At 43.9% G+C, this 25,972-nt stretch overlaps 1 protein-coding gene across 6 annotated transcripts in view; it reads left to right on the top strand.

Moving 5' to 3' along the window:
- The first annotated feature begins 1,729 nt into the window (after nt 1-1,729).
- Nucleotides 1,730-25,972, top strand: part of ATP10D (ATPase phospholipid transporting 10D (putative)) — a 96,437-nt gene continuing 72,194 nt past the window's right edge. For 4 of the 6 annotated variants that reach the window (XM_043513901.1, XM_043513900.1, XM_043513899.1 and 1 more), the window contains exon 1: nt 14,294-14,557. The gene's annotated coding sequence lies outside the window, so the exon portion shown is untranslated. Of the gene's footprint in view, nt 2,886-5,562; nt 5,657-14,293; nt 14,558-21,197; nt 21,252-25,972 lie in introns of those variants that run through there. The other 2 variants (XM_043513898.1, XM_043513897.1) reach the window with 2 other exon arrangements.

The raw sequence follows: 25,972 nt of genomic DNA, 5'->3' as shown, positions 1-25,972 counted from the left end.
TGGGAGGAGTGGTAGATACGCTGGAGGGGAGGGATAGGATACAGAAGGACCTAGACAAATTGGAGGATTGGGCCAAAAGAAATCTAATGAGGTTCAATAAGGATAAATGCAGGGTCCTGCACTTAGGATGGAAGAATCCAATGCACCGCTACAGACTAGGGACCGAATGGCTCGGCAGCAGTTCTGCGGAAAAGGACCTAGGGGTGACAGTGGACGAGAAGCTGGATATGAGTCAGCAGTGTGCCCTTGTTGCCAAGAAGGCCAATGGCATTTTGGGATGTATAAGTAGGGGCATAGCGAGCAGATCGAGGGACGTGATCGTTCCCCTCTATTCGACACTGGTGAGGCCTCATCTGGAGTACTGTGTCCAGTTTTGGGCCCCACACTACAGGAAGGATGTGGATAAATTGGAAAGAGTACAACGAAGGGCAACAAAAATGATTAGGGGTCTAGAGCACATGACTTATGAGGAGAGGCTGAGGGAGCTGGGATTGTTTAGTCTGCAGAAGAGAAGAATGAGGGGGGATTTGATAGCTGCTTTCAACTACCTGAAAGGGGGTTTCAAAGAGGATGGCTCTAGACTGTTCTCAATGGTAGCAGATGACAGAACGAGGAGTAATGGTCTCAAGTTGCAATGGGGGAGGTTTAGATTGGATATTAGGAAAAACTTTTTCACTAAGAGGGTGGTGAAACACTGGAATGCGTTACCTAGGGAGGTGGTAGAATCTCCTTCCTTAGAGGTTTTTAAGGTCAGGCTTGACAAAGCCCTGGCTGGGATGATTTAACTGGGACTTGGTCCTGCTTTGAGCAGGGGGTTGGACTAGATGACCTTCTGGGGTCCCTTCCAACCCTGATATTCTATGATTCTATGATTCTATGATTCTATGCTCCAACCTACCTCATGAAGCCATTCCTATGGGGGAATGAAAAGCAGATATCAACTCTACCTCTGTTTGTCGTTCCACTATTCTTCTCTTATGAGTCAAACAATGAAACCTGTGTCCTGCTGACTTGGGGCTGGGCCATGCGCCATCTTCTTGTTTAAATATTGTAAAGAAAAATGCATGCACAGACTTACCCAAGGTTCCTTCCCCTTTATCAGGCTTGTCCTTGCTTGGCTGGTGTGACCAATTAGACTGCAGTGGATTCTGAAACAGGTACTGACTCATGGCATAGCTGGATGTCCCTGCCTCGTGTAACCCTTCCTCCTCCTCACTCTCACTGTTTACAGCAGGGGTCTCTGTCTTGGGATTCTTGGAGGTATCCATGGTGGTCTGCAGGGTGCTGATGGGGTCACACCAAGCATAGCATGCAGCTCGTTGTGAAAGTGGCAGGTTTGCAGCTGACTTTGCGGTATGCTTGCTGCAGTTCCTTTGGTTTCAAGCAGCATTGCTGTTGATCCCTATCCTACCCCTTTACCTGTATCCCCTATTCAACCTTTCATAGATGTCCACTTTTCTACAGTTGGTTCATAGCTGTGCCTGCCTGGCCTCTACTCCCCATGGGAGGTCCAATATCTCCTGTCTACTCTAGGCAGGAGTGCAGTGCACCTCTAGTGCATGGAGCCAGCACTTTTCATCAGGCAATTGCATGCAACAAGGGAGAGCTGCTAGCTGTGCTCATCAAGGTGGACAATCAGGAAAAGGCATTTAAAAAAATGCAGGGTTTTTAAAGGAGTGTGTGGCTTCCAGTTTCCATGACCTCTGGGCAGTGGAGTTCACAATTATGACAAGAGCAGTCACTGTCAGGCATTGTGGGACAATGCTGCTGTAGGACTGCTAGGGTTAACATAGATCTTGCAGTGTCTACACTCACGTCGACCTCAGTGGGGTGATCGTGGCTCAACACCATTCAGGGAAGTGGTTTTACCGCCTCATCATAACAGAGCGCTTATGTCAGTCAGAGACAAATTTGAGTTTAGACACCTGCACAAATAGATTGATACAAGGTGACTGTGATCCAGTGTGCCTGTGGTAGCCCTTACTGAAAATGCTAAGGTCAGTGCAAGCTGAAAAAAGGAGAGCAGATACTCTCAAAACCAGTGGTTAACACTGAAGTTAAACTAACCAACCAGTCACAGACTGTACTTCCGATCCCCCACACTGGTTATCAAGAAGTTAAAAAAAGAAATCACACAGCCCCCTTACTGCATTCCAGTTCTCTGGCTTCCAATCAGCACCTAGGTCCAGTACAATGAGAAGTTATTTAAAAACCTCTGCTCACTGTACAAAATGTTATTCTGAACCCCAAAGTCCCAGTCACATTGCCAGGTCATTATTAGGTTGGATCTTACCCAATATACCATGCTGCCAGCCAATCATTTAGTGTCTAAAATTAAAGGTTTATTATAAAGAAAAAAGAAAGAACAAGAAGGGAGTTGTTAAATGGTAAAGCAGTCAGATACATACAGAAACTTCAAACTCCACATATCAGCATTAGCAGTATTGGTTGTTTGCTGGCTTGAAAGTCCCACTGGAACACATCTACAGCTTGGGTGGGTCATTCAGTCCTTTATTCAAAGCTTCATTTATAGAAAAGTTACCCCAGAGGTAAGAATTAGGAATGAAGACAAAATGGAGATAGTGCAGCTGCCTTTTATAGTATTTGGCCAGGCAGCCAAATACTTTGTCCCAAATGCAAGTTTCCCAGCCTATGGCATGGAGAAGCCTTAGAGCTCTCTGTCCACAGGCATACCACATGCCTTGCTGACTCATAAGGTGTATTCCCTGGATCCTTTCCCTGGGTTCTTCGAACAGGTAGGCAGTGCTGATGCCAATCTGTCTGGGGGTGTCTCCCAGATGCACAGCACAAGTGGGAATTCTATCCAATCTCTGGATCTAAGATGGTGAGGAAGGAGAGGCCTATTCTTCATTTCATAAGCTCCAGTAGGGACCAGGGAGGCAAGTGGCACGTGCAGGGAAATGTCTGTCTTCACTCCTTGTGGAATGCCTTAGGCAAATCTTGCGTGCCCCAGAAGAGAAAGGTTTAAAATCTTCTAAAATGCCCTAATGCCATTAATCTCCTCCCTGTGAGGCTTTGCCTTCACTGGTATACCACATTAGCTAACACAGTTTGTAGTTTTCACATGTATTATTAATATAAAGGTAAGCTCTTGGCTTCCTCCTAATGTTCACCTTGACCTGCTAAAACTTGTAAAAACTACAGTCTGTCTTCACTAAGATTTTACTATTTTTTTACCTAATACATGGTAAGAAAACCCCCTTCTTCCTAGTATGGACAAATCCTGAAAGAGTCAAATCCTCCCTGGCATCTCAAGTCATAGAATCATAGAATATCCCTGTTGGAAGGGACCTCAGGAGGTCATCTAGTCCAACCCCTTCTCAAAGCAGGACCAATCCCCAATTTTTGCCCCAGATCCCTAAATGGCCCCCTCAAGGATTGAACTCACAAGAACAACTAGCCAACTCACCTTGAATTTTGGATATAGAATATCAGTGATCTGTTCACAATCAATATAGAGAGGGTAAGAAAAGTTGCTGAAAAATTAATTGAGTAAAATGAAATTAAAAAAAAATCTGAGAATAATCACAATCTGTTTGTAGATCTTCAACAAGCGGAAAGAAAGTCTACATTTGTTGAATAGATTATTTGATGTGAATGACTGGCTCAGCTTTCTTTACTATCCAGTAAAATGGATTCATAAAATGAAGATGCAGAGTTAAGGTTATTTTATGGGCCAGATATAATTGGCTGATAAAGAAACTTGCAGAATTACATAGATGATGTATACAATGATACTGTGGATACACAGGTGTTCTAAATTTGCACATCAAAGCCATTTTGATGCACAATAAAATTCTTATAAATTGTAGCAATGTAAAGAAGCTAATAACATGTTTATAGCTAAAGATAAGATAAGGCTGAAGATTAGCTATGGGGAATTATCACTACATTGTAATAAAATGGGACAAGTCAACATACAGTGAGACAAGCCCATCCCTGGTGTTATTCTACTGAGCTGAGACTAGAAATCATCATCTTCTCTCGGCTCCCACCCTGTACACTCTTTCATGGGCTGAAAGGGAGTGGCTATTGCTGCTGTGTCCCCCTCACCCAGAGCTATTGCTCTGTGTCTACTATGTAGGGCATACATTATCCCATCATGATAGCTCAACTTGGCCTAGAATACATTCAATATCTAAATTGGACTATGCTGATGGGATACTAATCGGGGCTCCCAATATTATAGTTAAAGTTACAGGGATAGAGCTCCAGACAAGGGGGACACAGAAACACCTATCTTTCATGGACCTTTGGTGTGCTGGACTAGGAGTCAGGAATATATCATGAGTAGGGCTGCAGATTTGTCCCAGGGTTTATAATAAAAAATCACAGAGCAATCATGGTAAAGTTAGTTAAAAATCACAGGTTTAGGGGGAAATCGTGTGTCAGGTCATGGGAATGCCATTTAAAGTGTGTGTGTGTGGAGGCTCCGGTCCTGTGGGGCTGGGCCCAGCTTGCTACTGCAGGCATTATATCGTGGTGAATGGAGTCAAAGGGCCACTCAGGTTTGGCCCAGCTGCCCCTCCATCATGATGGGGTGCGGGGTGGCTGAGACAAATTTGAATGAGAGGTGCTGCAACTCTGTGAGTCAGGTTGCAATGCTTGCAGTGGGAAGCCAAACCCAGCACTGTGGAACAGAAGTCACAAGAGCCATCACTGCTGGGTGAGTTTATTACAATTGCATACACAAAGACAAGTCACAGATAAACAGAAACATCTCAGGTTTCAGAGTAGCAGCCGTGTTAGTCTGTATTCGCAAAAAGAAAAGGAGTACTTGTGGCACCTTAGAGACTAACAAATTTTTAGTCTCTAAGGTGCCACAAGTACTCCTTTTCTTTTTGAGAAACATCTCAGTATCTGTGACATTTTTACCTCTGTGAAAACCCTGCAGCCCTAATCATGAGTTCTTGTCTAAGCTCTTCTACTTCCTGGTGTTAATTCTGAGTGGGAGCTCTTGTTATTGAGCAATGCCTCTTCTAACTTAGGAGAGAAGCAGGTATTATTCACCAGTTTTACAAATAAAGTAACTGAAAGATCACTTTCTGACAGAGCTGGCAATAGAACCGAAGTCTCTCCAATGAGTGGGACTGCCTTTCAGGATGAAAGTGCCAAACCTACATGCTTGGCTGTGCTGCCTGTAACCACTACACTACACCACATTCCTCTCTAGGGCTAAGCACAGAATAAAATCTAGGGTTCTCAGCATTCCTCAGCTGTGTCAAAAATAGATGTGTAAACCACTGACAAAGTGTGAGGATATTATAGAGGATAATAACCGACTATGGCAACCATTTACTCCTTTAGCTCAAGTTATAGTGTTCCAACAATGCTGATTACTAATACAGGGGGTCAATATGGTTCCATGTGATATGTAGCTGTTGAAAGATGAGTGGAGAATGAGGCATAGGTCCTCTGCCAGAGGTGGGAATAGAAGTCAGTTCAATCCCTGGCTTTGTTGCAGACAGCCTATGTGATACAAAAAAATTCACTTAGACCAGAATTTTTTCCCCTTCTTTTTTTCTTTTTGTCCTTTAATAGTGTTACACGGGATCCTGTGGAAGAGAGTGAATGGGTTGTAAAAGAAAATGACGAGCTTGTACATTTCAGCAGCTGTGGAGTTGACAGCATAAAGGTATGTGTGTTAACACAGTGTATTAGGGCACTCCTGAAAGAGGGCAGAGATCAGGTTTCATGGGCAACCTTAACTGTGCATTTTCCCCAGTTTTCAGAAGTTTGAGTTTTGCTCAAGTCAGCATTCTGCAAGAGGATGACATACCGCCAAGCATCCTTAAGTCTGCATTAACGTCGCTTGGTGCAATTAAATATAAATTTGCATAAAAACTGTAACATTACTTAGCAGATGAATTTTTAAGGCATCCGTAGAATCAGGAATGCAAGATAATATATGAAATATAAGTTGTAAGAGTGAAATTCAGGCTTCCCTATTAAAGCCTAATTACTTGGTCTTAATGTAGGGCATTAAACTGCTGAGTAAGAGATTAAAGTCCAGGGCTCCTTGGTAGCATTCTCTGGAGCTTCCAGTTCCACATGCAGGGCCAGTTAGGCAGGGAGAACTGCAGGGTTTCAATATGTATGTCGGATGAGACAATAGTGTAAGGAGGAGGGGTTTAGGTTTATTAGGAACTGAGGAACCTTTTGGGAAAGGAGGAGCCATACAATAAGGGGCTCCACCTAAACCAAAATGGAACCAGGTTGCTGGTATGTAAAATTAAAAAGGTAAAGATTAAGAAGAGTTTTTAACTAAGGGCCGGGAGAAAGCCCACAAGTACAGAGAAGCACACGGTCAGAGACATCCCAAGGATGTCTATTAATGGAGATTCTCTATATTCTAGAAAAGAGGAGAGGATAGAAGTTGATAAAGTACAGGTAGGAACTGAAGAAAAACAGTCAAATGAAAGGTTTCAGAGTAGCAGCCGTGTTAGTCTGTATTCGCAAAAAGAAAAGCAGTACTTGTGGCACCTTAGAGACTAACAAATTTATTAGAGCATAAGCTTTCGTGAGCTACAGCTCACTTCAATGCATCCGATGAAGTGAGCTGTAGCTCACGAAAGCTTATGCTCTAATAAATTTGTTAGTCTCTAAGGTGCCACAAGTACTCCTTTTCTTTTTAGTCAAATGAAAGAGAATCCCATTCAATTACATCCCCTAACAGTGGACAGCTAAAATGTGAAAATTTTATAAGTATATACAAATGCTATAAGTCTAAATACTAAGATGGGTGAACTAGAGTACATGGTTTTAAGTGAGGATACTGATATAATAGGCATTGCAGGAACGCCATCTCAAAAAAGATATAGAATTGGAAAAGGTACAGAGAAAGGCAATAAAAATGAGTAAGGGTACGGAACAACTTCCATGTGAGGAGAGGTTAAAAAGACTGGGACTGTTCAGCTTGGAAAAGAGATGACTAAGGGGGGATATGATAGAGGTCTATAAAATCACAAATGGTGTAGAGAAAGTGAATAGGGAAGTGTTATTTACTCCATCACATAACACAAGAACCAGGGGTCATCCGATATATTTAATAGGCAGCAGGTTTAAAACAAACATAAGGAGGTACTTCTTCACACAATACACAGTCAACCTGTGGAACTCATTGCCAGGGGATATTGTGAAGGCAAAAACTATAAGTCAGTTCAAAAAAGAATAAGGCTATGTCTACACTGAACACCTTACAATGGCGTGATTGTGCCGCTGCAGCCGCGCTCTTGTAACGTGCACAATGTAGCTGCTCTTTGTCGCTGGGAGAGACCCCAATGAGGGGCAGTAGCCTCATCGTCGGCAGAGTGGCTCCTGCCAATGAAGCGCTGTCCTCACTGGCCTTTTTCATTGTTAAAACTTTTGTCGTTCGGGGGGGGGTGTTTTTTCACACGATTGAGCGACAAAAATTTTAATGACGAAAGTGCCAGTGTAAACAAAAAGTCCATCAATGGCTATTAGCCAAGATGATCAGGAGGCAACCCCATTCTCTGGGTGTCTCTAGCCGCTGCCTGCCAGAAGCTGGAAGTGGATGACAGGAGATGGATAAGGGAATAGAGAGTATGCTTATAAAATTTGTGGGTAATACCAAGATGGGAGGGTTTGTAAGCACTTTGGAGGACAGGATAGCAGTACCCCCAACATTGCTTCCATCTGCTAAGAAAAACCCTTAAAAAGTGATCTGTGCTTTATGTATACAGCAATATAGAGAGAAGGCCTGAAAGATTTATTTCAGAGTAGAAGCCATGTTAGTCTATATCCGCAAAAAGAATAGTACTTGTGGCACCTTAGAGACTAACAAATTTATTTGAGAATAAGCTTTCATGGGCTACAGTCCACTTCATCGGATGCATAGAATGGAACATAGAGTAAGAAGATATATATATATATATATATATATACACACATACAGAGAACATGAAAAGGTGGAAGTAGCCATACCAAGTGTAAGAGGCTAATTAATTAAGATGCTATATTATCAGCAGGAGAAAAAAACTTTTGTAATGATAATCAAGATGGCCAATTTAGACTGTTGACAAGAAGGTGTGAGGATACTTAACATGGGGAAATAGATTCAATATGTGTAATGACCCAGCCACTCCCAGTCTCTATTCAAACTCAAATTAATGGTATCTAGTTTGCATATTAATTAAGAAAGAAAGATTTCTGTAACACTTATACATAATGACAGGTTTCAGAGTAGCAGCCGTGTTAGTCTGTATTCGCAAAAAGAAAAGGAGTACTTGTGGCACCTTAGAGACTAACAAATTTATTAGAGCATAAGCTTTCGTGAGCTACAGCTCACTTCATCGGATGCATTTGGTGGAAAAAGCTTTTATACATAATGAGCACTTGGAAGAAAGGAGGCCTTTATTAAAGAGCAACTGCCTCTCTCCCTTTAACTAAGATGTGAAGAGCTCACAATACAAGCACTTTTCTATGCAGACATTTTGCAAAGTTTCTCTTTATTACTAGCCCCATTTTAGCTCCAAGGGTGTTAATGGTATTGGACAGTCTAATCTGCATATTAACTACCAGCTGAAGTTGGCACTCTAAACTCCGCCTCAGATTAGCCACGCTCTGGGTTAAATGACAAGGTGCTTAAAATGCCAGTCAGCAATTACTTTCTCGCTAATTGCACTGTTTGCCAAAATCCAGACTGCTGAGTGTTTTGTAACCAAGAGTTTGCTCATAGACTGCTGGTGGAACAAACAATATGTGTCTGGTCAAGAAAGAAAGGAGAGCAGCAGAATATGACAGGTTTCAGAGTAGCAGCCGTGTTAGTCTGTATTCGCAAAAAGAAAAGGAGTACTTGTGGCACCTTAGAGACTAACAAATTTATTAGAGCATAAGCTTTTGAGTCGAAAGAATAGTAAATATGGCAGGCGACCAGCTTGGCTTAATGGTGAAATCCTAGCGGATCTTAAACATAAAAAAGAAGCTTACAAGAAGTGGAAGGTTGGACATATGACCAGGGAAGAGTATAAAAATATTGCTCGGGCATGTAGGAAAGATATCAGGAGGGCCAAATCGCACCTGGAGCTGCAGCTAGCAAGAGATGTCAAGAGTAACAAGAAGGGTTTCTTCAGGTATGTTGGCAACAAGAAGAAAGCCAAGGAAAGTGTGGGCCCCTTACTGAATGAGGGAGGCAAGCTAGTGACAGAGGATGTGGAAAAAGCTAATGTACTCAATGCTTTTTTTGCCTCTGTTTTCACTAACAAGGTCAGCTCCCAGACTGCTGTGCTGGGCAACACAAAATGGGGAAGAGATGGCCAGCCCTCTGTAGAGATAGAGGTGGTTAGGGACTATTTAGAAAAGCTGGACGTGCACAAGTCCATGGGGCCGGACGAATTGCATCCGAGAGTGCTGAAGGAATTGGCGGCTGTGATTGCAGAGCCCTTGGCCATTATCTTTGAAAACTCGTGGCGAACGGGGGAAGTCCCGGATGACTGGAAAAAGGCTAATGTAGTGCCCATCTTTAAAAAAGGGAAGAAGGAGGATCCTGGGAACTACAGGCCGGTCAGCCTCACCTCAGTCCCTGGAAAAATCATGGAGCAGGTCCTCAAAGAATCAATCCTGAAGCACTTAGAGGAGAGGAAAGTGATCAGGAACAGTCAGCATGGATTCACCAAGGGAAGGTCATGTCTGACTAATCTAATCGCCTTTTATGATGAGATTACTGGTTCTGTGGATGAAGGGAAAGCAGTGGATGTATTGTTCCTTGACTTTAGCAAAGCTTTTGACACGGTCTCCCACAGCATTCTTGTCAGCAAGTTAAGGAAGTATGGGCTGGATGAATGCACTATAAGGTGGGTAGAAAGCTGGCTAGATTGTCGGGCTCAACGGGTAGTGATCAATGGCTCCATGTCTAGTTGGCAGCCGGTGTCAAGTGGAGTGCCCCAGGGGTCGGTCCTGGGGCCCGTTTTGTTCAATATCTTCATAAATGATCTGGAGGATGGTGTGGATTGCACTCTCAGCAAATTTGCGGATGATACTAAACTGGGAGGAGTGGTAGATACGCTGGAGGGGAGGGATAGGATACAGAAGGACCTAGACAAATTGGAGGATTGGGCCAAAAGAAATCTAATGAGGTTCAATAAGGATAAATGCAGGGTCCTGCACTTAGGATGGAAGAATCCAATGCACCGCTACAGACTAGGGACCGAATGGCTCGGCAGCAGTTCTGCGGAAAAGGACCTAGGGGTGACAGTGGACGAGAAGCTGGATATGAGTCAGCAGTGTGCCCTTGTTGCCAAGAAGGCCAATGGCATTTTGGGATGTATAAGTAGGGGCATAGCGAGCAGATCGAGGGACGTGATCGTTCCCCTCTATTCGACACTGGTGAGGCCTCATCTGGAGTACTGTGTCCAGTTTTGGGCCCCACACTACAGGAAGGATGTGGATAAATTGGAAAGAGTACAACGAAGGGCAACAAAAATGATTAGGGGTCTAGAGCACATGACTTATGAGGAGAGGCTGAGGGAGCTGGGATTGTTTAGTCTGCAGAAGAGAAGAATGAGGGGGGATTTGATAGCTGCTTTCAACTACCTGAAAGGGGGTTTCAAAGAGGATGGCTCTAGACTGTTCTCAATGGTAGCAGATGACAGAACGAGGAGTAATGGTCTCAAGTTGCAATGGGGGAGGTTTAGATTGGATATTAGGAAAAACTTTTTCACTAAGAGGGTGGTGAAACACTGGAATGCGTTACCTAGGGAGGTGGTAGAATCTCCTTCCTTAGAGGTTTTTAAGGTCAGGCTTGACAAAGCCCTGGCTGGGATGATTTAACTGGGACTTGGTCCTGCTTTGAGCAGGGGGTTGGACTAGATGACCTTCTGGGGTCCCTTCCAACCCTGATATTCTATGATTCTATGATTCTTTCGTGAGCTACAGCTCACTTCATCCGATGAAGTGAGCTGTAGCTCACGAAAGCTTATGCTCTAATAAATTTGTTAGTCTCTAAGGTGCCACAAGTACTCCTTTTCTTTCAGCAGAATATGGACTCTGGACTTCAGAAAAGCAGACTTTGACTCCCTCAGGAAACTGATGGGCAGGATCCCCTGGGAGAATAACATGAGGGGGAAAGGAGTCCAGGAGAGCTGGCTGTATTTTAAAGAATCCTTATTGAGGTTGCAGGAACACACCATCCCAATGGGTAGAAAGAATAGTAAATATGGTAGGTGACCAGCTTGGCTTAACAATGAAATCCTTGCTGATCTTAAACACAAAAAAGAAGCTTACAAGAAGTGGAAGATTGGACAAATTACCAGGGAGGAGTATAAAAATATTGCTCAGGCATGCAGGAGTGAAATCAGGAAGGCCAAATCACACTTGGAGTTGCAGATAGCAAGAGATGTTAAGAGTAAAAAGAAGGGTTTCTTCAGGTATGTTAGCAACAAGAAGAAAGTCAAGGAAAGTGTGGGCCCCTTACTGAATGAGGGAGACAACCTAGTGACAGAGGATGAGGAAAAAGCTAATGTACTGAATGCTTTTTTTGCCTCTGTCTTCACGAACAAGGTCAGCTCCCAGACTGCTGCACCGGGCATCAAGGGGGGAGGAGGTGACCAGCCCTCTGTAGAGAAAGAAGTGGTTCAGGACTATTTAGAAAAGCTGGACAAGCACAAGTCCATGGGACTGGATGCACTGCATCCGAGGGTGGTAAAGGAGTTGGCGGATGTGATTGCAGAGCCATTGGCCATTATCTTCGAAAACTCATGGTGATCGGGGCAGGTCCCGGAGGACTGGAAAAAGGCTAATGTAGTGCCCATCTTTAAAAAAGGGAAGAAGGAGGATCTGGGGAACTACAGGCCAGTCAGCCTCACCTCAGTCCCGGAAAAATCATGGAGCAGGTCCTCAAGGAATCAATTCTGAAGCACTTGGAGGAGAGGAAAGTGATCAGGAACAGTCAGCATGAATTCACAAAGGGCAAGTCATGCCTGACTAACCTAATTGCCTTCTATGATGAGATAGCTGGCTCTGTGGATGAGGGGAAAGCAGTGGATGTGTTATTCCTTGACTTAAGCAAAGCTTTTGATACTGTCTCCCACGGTATCTTGCCAGCAAGTTAAAGAAGTATGGGCTGGATGAATGGACTATAAGGTGGATAGAAAACTGGCTAGATCATCAGGCTCAACGGGTAGTGATCAATGACTCCATGTTTAGTTGGCAGCCGGTATCAAGTGGAGTGCCCCAAGGGTCGGTTCTGGGGCCAGTTTTGTTCAATATCTTCATTAATGATCTGGAGGATGGTGTGGATTGCACCCTCAGCAAGTTTGCAGATGACTCTAAACTGGATGGAGTGGTAGATATGCTGGAGGGTAGGGATAAGATACAGAGGGACCTAGACAAATTAGAGGATTGGGCCAAAAGAAATCTGATGAGGTTCAACAAGGACAAGTGCAGTATCCTGCACTTAGGACGGAAAAATCCCATACATTGCTACAGACTAGGGACCAAATGGCTAGGCAGCAGTTCTGCAGAAAAGGACCTTGGGGTTACAGTGGACAATCAGCTGGATATGAGTCAACAGTGTGCCCTTGTTGCCAAGAAGGCTAACGGCATTTTAGGCTATATAAATAGGGGCATTGCCAGCCGATGAAGGGACGTGATCATGCTCCTGTATTCAACATTGGTGAGGCCTCATCTGGAGTACTGTGTCCAGTTTTGGGCCCCACATTACAAGAAGGATGTGGAAAAATTTGAAGAGTCCAGCGTAGGGCAACAAAAATGATTAGGGGGCTGGAACACATGACTTATGAGGAGAGGCTGAGGGAACTGGGTTTGTTTAGACTGCAGAAGAGAAGAATGAGGGGGGGGGATTTAATAACTGCTACCTGAAAGGCGGTTCCAAAGAGGTTGGATCTAGACTGTTCTCAGTGGTACCAGATGACAGAACAAGGAGTAATGGTCTCACGTTGCAGTGGGGGAGGTTTAGGTTGGATGTTAGGAAAAACTTTTCACTAGGACGGTGGTGAAGCACTGGAATGGGTTACCTAGGGAGGTGGTGGAATCTCCTTCCTTAGAGGTTTTCAAAGTCAGGCTTGACAAAGTCCTGGCTGGGATGATTTAGTTGGGGATTGGTCCTGCTTTGAGCAGGGGGTTGGACTAGATGACCTCCTGGGGTCCCTTCCAACCCTAATATTCTATGATTCTGTAAAAATAAAAGAAGTACTTGTGGCACCTTAGAGACTAACAAATTTATTTGAGCATAAGCTTTCGTGAGCTACAGCTCACTTCATCGGATGCATTCAGTGGAAAATACAGTGGGGAGATTTATATACACAGAGAACATGAAACAATGGGTGTTACCATACAGACTGTAATGAGAGTGATCAGGAAAGGTGAGCTACTACCAGCGGGGGGGGAGGGGGGGTTAGGGAGGGAAGAAACCTTTTGTAGTGATGATCAAGGTGGGCCATTTCCAGCAGTTGACAAGAACGGGTGAGAAACAGTGTGTGTGTGTGGGGGGGGGGGGAATAAACATGGGGAAATAGCTTTACTTTGTGTAATGACCCATCACACAACTACCCCTTTTCTTTTTGCGAATACAGACTAACATGGCTGCTATTCGGAAACCTATGACTCTGTGGTCTCTCATATCCCCATCAGTGTGTGTGCTTGTATTTTATGCATCCGATGAAGTGAGCTGTAGCTCACGAAAGCTTATGCTCTAATAAATTTGTTAGTCTCTAAGGTGCCACAAGTCCTCCTTTTCTTTTTCTATTTTACCCCTCACCCTTCCAAAACAACCAAAAGGCAACCAGCACTGCTTTCGCCAACCCTACAGCTACTCAGTAACTTCTTTTCTACGTTCACTATTTGCTCCCAGTTTCTAGGGGTTGCTGGTTTAAAAATGGGTGAAATTTTTACCTCCGGGGAAATTCAAATACTCGTCAGTGAAGTTTTGAATCACTCATTCAGACACACGCCTTGCAAGAGCAAATTAAACACTGCCCTAAATGAATTCCCGAAGTAAGAAATCCGCCTCCTCCTCCAAATCGGCGCAAGTTGGCAGGTCTGCAGCTTTGTTAAAACAAGCTGCGAGCCTCCTTTACCTCCAAGCAATGTTGTGCCGCGAATGGGCACCCGCGCCACTTCTTCCCCCCCGCCCCGCCCCGCCGCACAGGCAACGGGGAAAAGGGCAGAGTGGAGCAGCGGAGGAGAAGGAAGGAAGAGGGGAGAGGACAGAACAATAAAGGGCAGAAGAGAGGAAAGGGGGAAACCAGGGGGAGCCGAGCGGACGCAATGGAGCAGGCGAGGGCCGCGGCGCTCCCCACAGAGGGAGGGCGGGAGAGTCCCTCAAGAGGTGCCAGGGGGAGACGTCAGAGGGGGCGAGGCCGGGCGGTGATTCGCTGCTCCCTTGCAGCCGCGAAGGAAGGCGGACGGCCCGGCCCGGCCCAGCCTCGCGGAGGAAGGGAGCGGGTGCGGCGGATTCGGCCGCGGAAATGGCTGGGGCAGAAGCGCCAGCCGCGTGAGCTGGCCCGGCCGCGTTCCCGCCGGGGCCGGGCTCGTGGCTGGGATGCGCATAGCGGGACGGGTAAGCGTGGAAACCCCTTCTGCTAACCCTTTCCTTCCACCCCCCCGCCGCCTGCCTTTGGGCTGGGTCGCTCAGGTTCCTGCTCACGCTTGGGGTGGTTTGTCCGAGGAGCAGCGTGATAATCCCCCAGGAGAGCCCCATAGGGTAATTGAGGCCATTCGTCCTGCATTTTTTTCTTTTAACGACCCCGGATCATGTTTATTTGTGCCCCATGGGAGTGAATGCATTACCTCTATTTTCTGAATCCAGACAGCCCTACATCTTCTGTAGGAAGGTTACTCTAGGCCCGGGGCGGTGTGGAAGAGACGCATGAAATACAGTCAGACTCTGGGTATATTTTGTAGTTGATTTTTTTTCCTCATTGCCGTGGGGGGGGGGGGGGGGGTTACAAAAGTGCCAATGATAAGGTATGGAAAAGCAAAACCTAGATTTGGTGTTTGGTGGAACTGCTTTTAATTTTGAAGATAAAGGAGAGCCTGTATATTAATTCAGAGAGGCAATTGCTGGTTTGCCTGTGGTTGTGGTGAGGTCTTGCACTAGGCCCTATACAGTATACACGTTTCATACCAGACCTCTTTTGTGTTGGGCTTGGCCAGCTACTAATACATTATTAAACTTGCCAGAACTGAGGGCACAGTCTGAGTGAAGATCCTAGTCTGTGTTGTTATGGTCTAATCACAAAGAACTTAGTAGCTGCACTGGCCCTTTTCCTATCTCTCTCTATGCCCCTAAATGTGGGGAAGGAAGCAGAGAAAATAATAGCTAGGAAAGTATGTGGTTATTGTTGATTTCAGTCTGTACACAATTAATAAAATATTGTGTACCTTCAGACTAGGAAACCTTCAGTCTCTGCTGCCGTAGCTTAAGCTACGGCAACTACCATCTTTTCATGTGCTGTAATATATATACTGCTTACTGTATTTTTCACTCCATGCATCTGATGAAGTGGGTTTTAGTGCGCGAAAGCTTATGTCCAAATAAATTTGTTAGTCTCTAAGGTGCCACAAGGACTCCTCGTTGTTAGTGTGAGACCTTTGAAGGATCAGACTCAAACTGCCTCAACAGTTCCATGGAAAAATTGATGATCAGAAAAACAAATATTTTCTAGTCAAGTTTAAGTCAGAACTTGATTATGAACAAACTAGAAAAGTTTGCCAGTATAGAAATAGGTACAGTCCTGGAAATCTTCTGCAAATGGGAATACAGCATGTGCAGTTCTTTCAATGAAATCTGAACTCTTTAGTCAGATAAAGTTTTAACTGAGTAGAAGGTAAAGGTGGATGAGGTAATATCTTTTATTGGGCCAACTTCTGCTGGTGAGAGAGGCAAGCTTTCAAATTATGCAGAGCTCTTCTTCATGTCTGGGAAAGGTACTAAGAGTGTCACAGCTAAATACAAGACTATTGTACTTTTTCCAGACCTGTAGAAGAGCTCTGTGTAGATCGAATGCTTGTTTCTCACTAACAGAAGTTGGCTCAATTAAAGATATTACCCCACCCATTGCCTCTCCAATATCCTGGCTACAAAACCACTGCATAAATAGTGCAGGGTCATGCCCATGGGTCTCAGTGGAGTGTTAATCATTCTGTTAGGAGAGATGCTACAATGCAGTATATTTGACCTTTGAATTTCAGTATTAAACTCAAAGATTTTAACCTGTTTGCTCATTCCCTTTGGGGCACCTGCCATTGGCCACTGTCAGAGGACAAGATACTGGGCTTGATGGACCTTTGGTCTGACACAGTATGGCCGTTCTTAGTTCTTAGATGCATTGATTGTAGCATAAGAGAAGTCCTGTTTTTACTAATTCAGTAGCTTTCTTTTGCTTTGAAAGCATGTGATCTAGTCTAGATACATGCTAGTATTATGGAAAACTCTGTAGTGTTGCTGTTTAGCATTATCGTCTCCAGTTACTCTTTTGACTGATAATACAAGGGTTTATGTGAAAATGTCAGACAATGGAGAACTTGAAGTGAAACTTGCTTATATTATTTTAGGGGCCGCTTCCCATCAGACCTTTCCTTTTTATGTAAATGTAGTCCATTGAGCTTTGCAGAAAGGCAGAAACCTTAATCTAGAAAGTGAAAGCTTAAATTGGATTTTTTTTTTATTATTATTTATCACAGACATTAGGGAGAGGGACTGATTTTTTCACATTTTGTAGTAATTAAGAATTTAGTCCCTGCAACTTGTAGCAAGTAGGCAGACGTGAGCTCACACGGGGTATTATTGAAATCCGTGGGTCTCCATGTGGTCACAGAGATGTACCTTCATAAAATAAGTTGCAGAATTGGGCCCTTCATCTAAAATTGAGCACAAAAAGTTGCTTAAAATTACACAGAAGTAATAGTTCCTAAAGGGGAAACTGTTGTGCTGAAGTTGTGGATATTGAATAGTAGGATTTATTTTAATGCTATTTTAATACTTCCATATAGTATCTGAGCACCTCAGAATATTTAATGTATTGGATCACCCCTGTGAAGTAGGGAAGGGCTATTTTCCGCACTTGCTGATAGGGAACTGAGGCATGGAGATACTCAGGGTATGCCCACACTACAGTGCCACAGCTATGGCATTTAGCCATTCCAATATAGTATCTATAGTGTAGAGACTTGCTACAGCGATGGAATGGCTTTTTCACACCTCTGAGTGATGTAGCTAGGTTGACCTAAGTTTTAGGTGCAGACTAGACCTAAGTGACTTGCCCAAGGTGTCACGGGAAGTCTGTAGCAGAGCAGGGATTTGAATCCAGGTCTCCCAAATCCTAGGCTATCCTAACCATTGGGTCATCCTTCAAACTATTGTACTGTCATTATCTAATAATGGATCCTCACAACTGACCTATGAGGAAGGTATTTACAGGAGGAAAATCTGAGCTAGAGAGATGAAAGCTGAAATTTTCAAAAATGGTCACTGATTGTGGATGCTGCAGTTGAGAGCTTTGGGTGCCCAGCATCTCTGAAAGGGTATGTCCACTCTAAGACATCTTTTCCTAGCGAAGACAAGGCCAAAATCTCTAGGGAGGCACCAAAAACCTTGACCTTAGTGACTAACTCAAGGTCACAGCATAAGTCAGTGGAAGGACCACAGTTAGAACCTGGGAGGTTTTTGGGCTCTGTCTTGTGTTCAGGCCTCTACATCATACAGTTTCATTTTTTAGCAATATGAGAAACTAAAATTAAAAATTATTTGTGGTTGAACTGTGAGATATTGTCAGTAGTGAGCCTACTGAACTTGTTTCAGAGGTCTGAAACTGTTCTCGCTCAACAGGCACGCTTTACAGTGTTGCAGCACCTTTTTTAGTGGTTAAAGTGGATTCACAGGTTATTCCTGTCAAGAATATCTTCGAACAGTGGACAAGTGTGTATTATTACAGACAAATGTACTGATTGTCTCTCATCTGGTAGGCATTTCAGCTTTGTCATTGATTCATTGCAGAATTGGACAGTTAAATTTCACTTTTATCTTTAATTCCATTGTACAGTATATTGTTTTGGGGACCATCTGTGTCATGGCAGCAAAAATTCCCTTACAATAACAACACGACTTCTCTGGATGTTGCTATGCAGTAACACACACACACGCATTATATATATGGGCCAAATTCTTCTCTTGCATTATAACTTAAGGAAAGCCCAAAAAATAGTAGGTGCCTCACAGTATAAGAAGAAGAGATGGTTCGTGCCTGTAGGGGCTTACAAACTAAATGTAGGCTGACAGAGCTATGGTGCTCTGAGATGTGAAAAATCCGCACCCCAGAGCACTGTAGCTATGCCAGCCTAGCCCCCTGTGTAGACACAGCTAGGTTGATGGAATAATGCTTCTATCAACCTAGCTATGGTCTCTCAGGGAGGTACTATTCCTACAGTGACAGAAAAAAACTTTTGTCGCTATAGACTGTATCTACGTTATGGGGTTATGCCAGCATAGCTACGGTTCTGCAGGTGTGCTTCTATAGACCCCATAGTGTAGTTCAGGGATCGGCAATGTTTGGCCTGCGGCCCGCCAGGTTAAGCCCCCTGGCGGGCCGGGTCGGTTTGTTTACCTTCTGCGTCCACAGGTTCAGCCGATTGCAGCTCCCACGGTTCGACGCTCCAGGCCAATGTGGGCTGTGGGAAGCCGTGGCCAGCACATCCCTTGGCCCGCGCCACTTCCCGCAGCCCCCATTGGCCTGGAGTGGCGAACCGCGGCCAGTGGGAGCCGCCATCGGCCAAAGCTGTGGACGCAGCAGGTCAACAAACCGGCCTGGCCCACCAGAGGGCTTACCTGGCGGGCCACATGCCAAACGTTGCTGATCCCTGGTGTAGATATAGCCTCAGACTTCTAAGAATAATGGCCCAGGGGAGTAGGTGGCTGTTTCTGCTAAACTGAAAGCAGTGATATAACTAGTGTTGACAGTTAAATTGCCATTAGCTTGGGAGTTAACATCCCATTGAAATGAGTGGGTACTTCATCCCTCTCATGTTAGGGAAAATAACACTATACTGGTTCACATTTAGAAAGCTATATTCAAAAGAAGGTCTAAAAAGTTTGTTTTCTTTGAGGATGACCCACAGAGGATTTTTTTTTTTCCGAATGTGGATTGTGCCTTTTTTCTCTAAGAAGACCTGAAGGGTATTTCCCCAGCTTGTTTTTCACATTAAAATTTCAGATCTTGCCTGTATAGCTTGTTTTGCTTGTGGGTGGCAATTTTACTATCGTTGTACTAAGTGTAGTTCTGCCAGTACAGTTGCGTCCACACTAGGAGCACTTTGCTGGTGTAGTATACTGGTATTTCTATACCAGTAAAACATTACTAGTGTAGACATAGCCTTAAATAGAAACACTTGGGAGCATAGAATAGAACATTGTATGTTGGCCATGTGAACATAAGCAAGATTTGCATTTCATTTATGAGAGGCTTTGAAGAGGAACAGAGAAAGAGGGCAGGATTAAAAAAGGGAGTCCTGTGGTCAAGGATTTCGGAAAAGGGTGTGGAACCTGAAACTCCATGGCATTAACATATCCCCATTCTGAACATGATGAGCCTGAGACTGAACTGCAATATTCAGACCTGAATTTTAGATTTCAGCATTTAGATTTGGCCTATTATAAATACAGGGATTAGATGCAAAATTGTGATTTGGATCCTAAATATCCTCATTCAATTTTGGGGCCATATCTAGTTTTACTTAGAGATATTACTCCCACTCCCTGAGACATTATCAACATTATCCAACCATGTGGGATTTTATTTACAGTTTAAATTACCTTGTAATTGTCCTTGTGCCAGCTCCCCGGCACTTCCTAATTCCTAACAGCTGCAGAAGGCACCTTGCTGGTTGCTGTGTTGGGCAGGGGCTTCTAACTGTATTTGAATGACTTAGAAACCAGAGGAGGTCTTATGCAGGTTAAGGTGTGTTAAGGGTTCCAGAAGAGGATGGGAAATATGAGAGAGGGATTTCCAGGGAAGGCATCTTGTGGGATGGAGCAAAGCATCTTTCTATGACAGGGGGAACTTGTAGGCTGTAGAGGCTTCTTTAAGCCCATTCACTCTCAATGTTGGGGAGCTATTGATGGGATAGAGCCAACATGAAGACAGCAGTGCTGCTGAGGAAGGGTGTGCGGAGAGAAGCTACAGTTAAAATGTCTCCATGTTCCATGGGGAAAACTCTGCTTCTGCTGGCTCCTATTGCTTCGAGGTGTCATTTTGCATGGGGTTGGAGTGAGCTGAGCGTGGATTCTTGTCACTTTATTTGTTCAGATCCCACTTCTGTGCCCTTGTGACTCTGAATGTACAGTAAACTCTGATTTTATTGTACTCTAACCCACTGTCAAGCTTTCCACTTGTTCCCTGTACTAAATCAGGCTTGTAGGTAGCATTGTAGGGTCAAATACTGGCATGGATGTTCACCTTCCATAGTTATTTTCACTTGCGTGCTATTCTGATCTGGTAGTGTTTTACATCCCCTTTACATCGGTATAAATTATTACAAGGCAATGGAGGAGTAGGGCCTGAGAATTGAAAGCAGCCAAACCTTTCTCTTAATTGGTGGAGTTCAGATGTCTGCAGGCCATTTAACTGCACAGGTGGCTTCTGTTGTTTGTAACACAAGCGTCCCAGAAAAAATGTTGATCCTATTTTATATGTGAGAATTCAAATTCTGATTTACTAAAGGCAACTCCATTAAAGATGACTCCGTGCAGATTTGATTTGGATTTGCAAAGACTTTTGTTAGTACCTTTTGCAGTTTCTTGTTACAGAGAAAACAATAACAAATGCCTTCCCAAGAGAGGATTATTATTGTTTGCTTTCCACAATATAAATTGATCCTTAGGCCTGTGGGTGCTCATTACGTCTCTAAACCTCTGCATGTTTAATAACTCTTCATTGTCAAAAACAGATTAGGAGGCTAAAACATAAAGCCTTGTGTACATTTAGTCTGTGTAGTTTTGACACTGGAATCAAACGGTCATTATTTATGTACTGCCACAGGTATTTGTGGGCCTGTGCAGTAGGTAAAACTGGCCAACTAACAGAGGCCCTTATGATTCACATGCAGCTGCAACCTCTGTGTGTGGATCAAATCCCTCTTGTGGAAGGTGCAGTCAGCTGCTTCAGAACCAACATCTGTCACAGCTTGTACCTCTTTGCTTACAGAGCTCCCTAAGAGGCTGAAAACCCATGAATAGAAGGCGATGGAAAGTGGGCCTGGTGAGAATATGCACTGTCTATCTTTCTCTTGATTGGCCCCTGCAGAGATTTTTCCAGGAAAGTTAATGTAGCCCTTCAGTATCCTTTAAAAGGGAGCCCTGGCAGAGTGGCTCCATTGGAGACCCACTGTCAGGAGCTGGCTACTGGGAATAAAGACCTGGTGCAGAAGAAGAGGGCCTTTCATTGATACTTGTAGGTCAGAGTCCAGACATGTGGAGGTACAGTATAAAATGATACCAAATCAGAACACATGCACACAGTGAGTTAGAGACATTACAGTTGGAAAGCTTTATGGAACAGGAGTGTGTGTGTGTGTGTGTGTGTGTGTGTGTGTGTGAGCTCACATAGCTAACAATAATTTGGAGATCATTGCAAGTGAAAATGACCTGAAAGAAGGCATGTTGTCTGGAGAGGATGGAAGGAGTCAAAGGGAGTGGTCAAGAAAAAAGTGAGGATGGTATACAGGGAAATTTAAATGATGTGTGAGTGTAGTAGCACAATATATAGTGATGTACAGCTTCAAAGCACTATAAATATTAACTAATTAATCCATACCATATCACTGTAAGACAGGTAATTTTACAGAGGAAAAGCTGATGCAGAAAGTTAAGTGACTTGCCCAAGGCTACACAGCAAGTCAATAACAAGGTGGTAATTAGAACTCAGTAGTTCCAGACTTCCAGTCCTATGTTCAGTCTGCTAGTCTCTGTTGACGCTAGGGGGATGAGGGAAGAGTAATAGCAAAGCCTTGCGAGTGAGGATGAGAAGCTCAAAACTTAGAGGTTGAAGGAGTTTGCAAAAGAGCAAGGAATGCAAGTGATGGGAGAAGAAAAGTTACGTTATTTTGACAGTACCATGACGTAAAAACTTCAGTGCTTGTCTCCACTATGGTTTTACAACAGGACAGCTAATGCACATTAGTTATCCTGTTGCAAAAATACATCTTTTCTTGGCAGTAAATAGAGAGCCTCAGTGATTCTGTGAATCCAGTTATTTAATGACTCCAAATGTATCACAGAGACCAGAATCTGCTCCACAGGATATTGTTTCAGCTGTCAAACCTAACATTTGACCTTTTTAGATTCTTTTCTTTTCTGTTTGCAAAGTCCATATCTATATTTTTTTCTTTATTTTAAAAAATGTGACTTTTAAAAATGGTGCAAGTGTCCATGTCTGAGTAAGGTTTCTACTGCAGGTCATTTTTGAATACCTGTGAAACAAAGTGGGGGAAATGGGGCTTGTACCAGTTTTGGCTTCTTTATGATGATCAAAAAAGGTGTGAAAAGTAGCTTTAAAAATAACTCGCTTGTTTTTTACATTGCAATTTCCTGTCCCGTGTAGGCCAGAGAGCTTGTATGAAAAATGATATGACAGGTTAAAGAGTTAAAGTAGAACCATTTTAAAAGCAAAAAGGGTTTTTAAAGTTTTGTTTTTTGTTGAATCTTCAGCATCTTCACCTCTTCAAATACTATGTTAAGAGTTAACGGTAAATGTCCCTTACACTTTCCAGTATGCAGGGAAGCCCAGACTTTACATTCCTGATTTTTATAAGGTTAAAACACAAGCAGGAAAAAATGTTTGTTTCTAAATTAGGTTTTGTTTGCTTGTTTGTTTCTAACCTTTTAGGCTTTTAAAGGAGCAGCACAATCCCAATTAAAAAAAAAATCTTTAAATGAATCAAGAAAAAGCAAGCCAAAGGTAGTAAGCTTATGTGGGTATGTCTGCACTCCAATTAAACTCCTGTGGCTGGCCCATGTGAACTGACTCATGCTCATGGGGCTTGGGCTATGGGGCTGTTTAACTGCAGTATAGATATTTGGGCTGGAACCTGGGCTCTGGGACTCTGTGCTGCAGCCTGAATATTTATACCACAATTAAACAGGCCCATAGCCTGAGCCCCACAAACCTGGGTCAGCTGATGTGGGCCAGCCCCATGGATTTAATTGCAGTGTAGACATACCATATGTGGCCTGTTTAGATAGTTTTCAAGAGAAGTGGGCTCACTGACATAGTTCTCCCTTTTGTGCTGTCAGGGTGCATTGTGACTCAGGCTTGGTCGTATCTGTTGTTCCCACTCTGCCTTTAGGGTATTTTGTGTGTGAATTCCTGTGACTTGATTCCTTAAAATTGTTTTTGTCAATATAATTTCCTCATGACTTTCCCTAAAAGTTGCTACAACAAAATTCTAGCATTACCCTCTGGATAAATAACACTGGCGTAACAGTGATGCATACCCTGTAACTTTAAAATGCTCAATACATGCCCTTTTTTAGCAAAGAAACACTATGTATCTTAAGTTTCAAGAGCACAGTAAGCAAGCCACAAGAGACAGTGAATAGGTAGCTGTTGGAGTTTGGGGCCTTCAAGTTTGAGGAATATTTTCTCTTCTATTTCCCCTTTCTCAACAACCACTCTGAAAATACCTGTTTCTATTGCTTATTACCAAAGACACAACTCTTCAACTTTTAGAGACACCTGATTTTAATCTCACACTACATGCAAATTATCTAGTCCTATAAGTGTGATCTGAATTTTGTAATGCATTCAATGAGCTGTGGAAGTTTTGCAAGCTGCAAGCATCTCATGAAAGAAGTCTCTCCTTGTGCTTTTCCCTCTGGCCTCCCCCTGCCAAAACATCCCCATCAGATATGTTTGATGTTTATTGGAAAATAAATGCTGTTGCCCATAACAAAAATGAATTTCTCATAATTTTAAGTCAAAGTCTAAAGAGTGTTGGGCGATACCCAACTCTAATTGTGCTCAGAGCTGGAGAACACGTCAAAGTTACTGATTAGTCCTTCGCAAGAGCATTATACATTGCAAGAGCTCATTGCTACAGATTTGTCATTTTCCTGCAGCTCCTCTAATCTTCAGCAAAGCTGTGAAAGAACTATTGCTTCATACAGAGGTGCAGTAATAACTCTGTGTGACTCATGCTAAAGATGGCTACATAAGAGTGGTAGCTTGACAGAGACGAATGGCTTGTCTACACTGGCAATTTTCAGTGTTGTAAAGCGCCTGTGTAGACAGTGCGCTAGGGCTGGGAGCCGCGCCCCTTGTGGAGGTGTGTGTGGTTTTTTTTGTTTGTTTGTTTGTTTGTTTTTTAGAGCGCTGGGAGAAAACTCTCCCAGTGCTCTGCTGCAATCACACAAGCCATGTTAAAGCCAGTGGGATAGAGAAATCATAGGTAAAAAACATCTCCCTGCATAAATTGATGTTTAAAGGCAAGTTTAAGAAGTAACATTTATATTCATTTCATAATATTAAGGCAACGCAGTTTATGAAAATCCTGCCAATTTATCACAGTAAAGAAGGTTGAGAGGGGTTTGCTGTTTCTCAAGACTTGCGAAGCCCCAAGGACATAGTCCAGTTATAATGACTCCCTACTCATTCTTTGTGGCCGTGTTTCTTAAACTCATCAGAGCAAATGAGCTCAGGCCCTCTTCTTTACATATGCTAGAGACAATATTCATATATACATGAAAGTAACACTCAACACTTACCGGTATGGAGGCTGGCTTTGGCTCCCGGAAGGGGTGGGGCTCCAACGGAAGGGGCAGGGTTGGGGGTCAGCCATCCCCAGGGCAGCTGCTCCTCCCCCCATTGGCAAGGGGCAATGACATTAAACTGCTGCTTGCCGTGGCAGCGCTTTAACATCACTGCCCCTTTTGGTCGTTCCTCCACCCACCCCGTTGGCGGCCCTGAGGTGGGGCAAATGGGGTAAAGGGGCAGCGATGTTAAAGTGGTGTCGTGGCAAAGGACCCTGCTTAAATCGCTGTCACGGCAGTGCTTTAACGTCGGATAGGTACAAGCCGGTACCGGTGGCCACTTTTTACCAGTACACCGTACCAGCCTGTACCTGCTTATTTTCCCACCCAGTAGACATAGAGCGTGGTCTATAATACAATTGAAATATCCCAATCAGATGGGGGAGCTTGTTTCTGTGTGCAGTGCTTATCCCCTGATGGGAAGATTGACCGAAACTGAAACAGGAGAGTGGCTTGTGAGCCCCTCCCCAATCTCTTGGGGAACAGGAGCTCCAAAGAACATGGGGGGACAGTTGTTAAAGGGGGGACTGAATGGGAAGACTGTGCTCCAGAAGGAACAGATTAGAGACAGAAGCTCAAGGTGATATCATTTTCCCTGATGAATGCATCATTCTGCCAGTCTTGTCTCCCTGCTGGGAAGGCCCTGATGCAACTACCTGCTGTCTCCTCCTCCCCATTCTTTCCTCTCTGTTGGTTCCACACTGGTTGGGGACCAGCAGGGGCAGCATTGAGACTCAGAGTGGAGGGGAGAGTGAGTCTCTCTGTCCTCTGCCATAGCAGCCCCTCATGGTGTTGGGGGGAGTAAACCTTCCTTGGTCATTGCTGAATGCATGAGAGACGGTTGCAGTGGGAATAGTCCCACAGGGAATCTGAGAGAAAATCCCATGTAGGGATTTGCATTTTCTTTTCAACAATATAATTAAAGCCAGGTGAATTTCATGCCACACTCAGAGTCTCGGCTCCACTGATGGGGCCTGGCCCAACAGTTGGGAGAACCTGCTTTATGGTTTAATTGATAAATTCTGGTTGATCAGTAGTCTTGGAATAGTGAAGATTAGAGGAGGCAAAGCTGTGAATTTTGTGATCCTGGGGAGCGACAAGGATCATTTTTATATGCATTCATTAATGCTAACATGTTGGGGGTTTTAATACACTAAATGCTTTTTAGAAAAC

This window comes from Dermochelys coriacea, chromosome 4 (genome assembly GCF_009764565.3).
Source record: "Dermochelys coriacea isolate rDerCor1 chromosome 4, rDerCor1.pri.v4, whole genome shotgun sequence".
In the NCBI taxonomy this organism is placed as follows: Eukaryota; Metazoa; Chordata; order Testudines; family Dermochelyidae; genus Dermochelys; species Dermochelys coriacea.
This window is presented reverse-complemented; position numbering and strand designations above follow the sequence as displayed.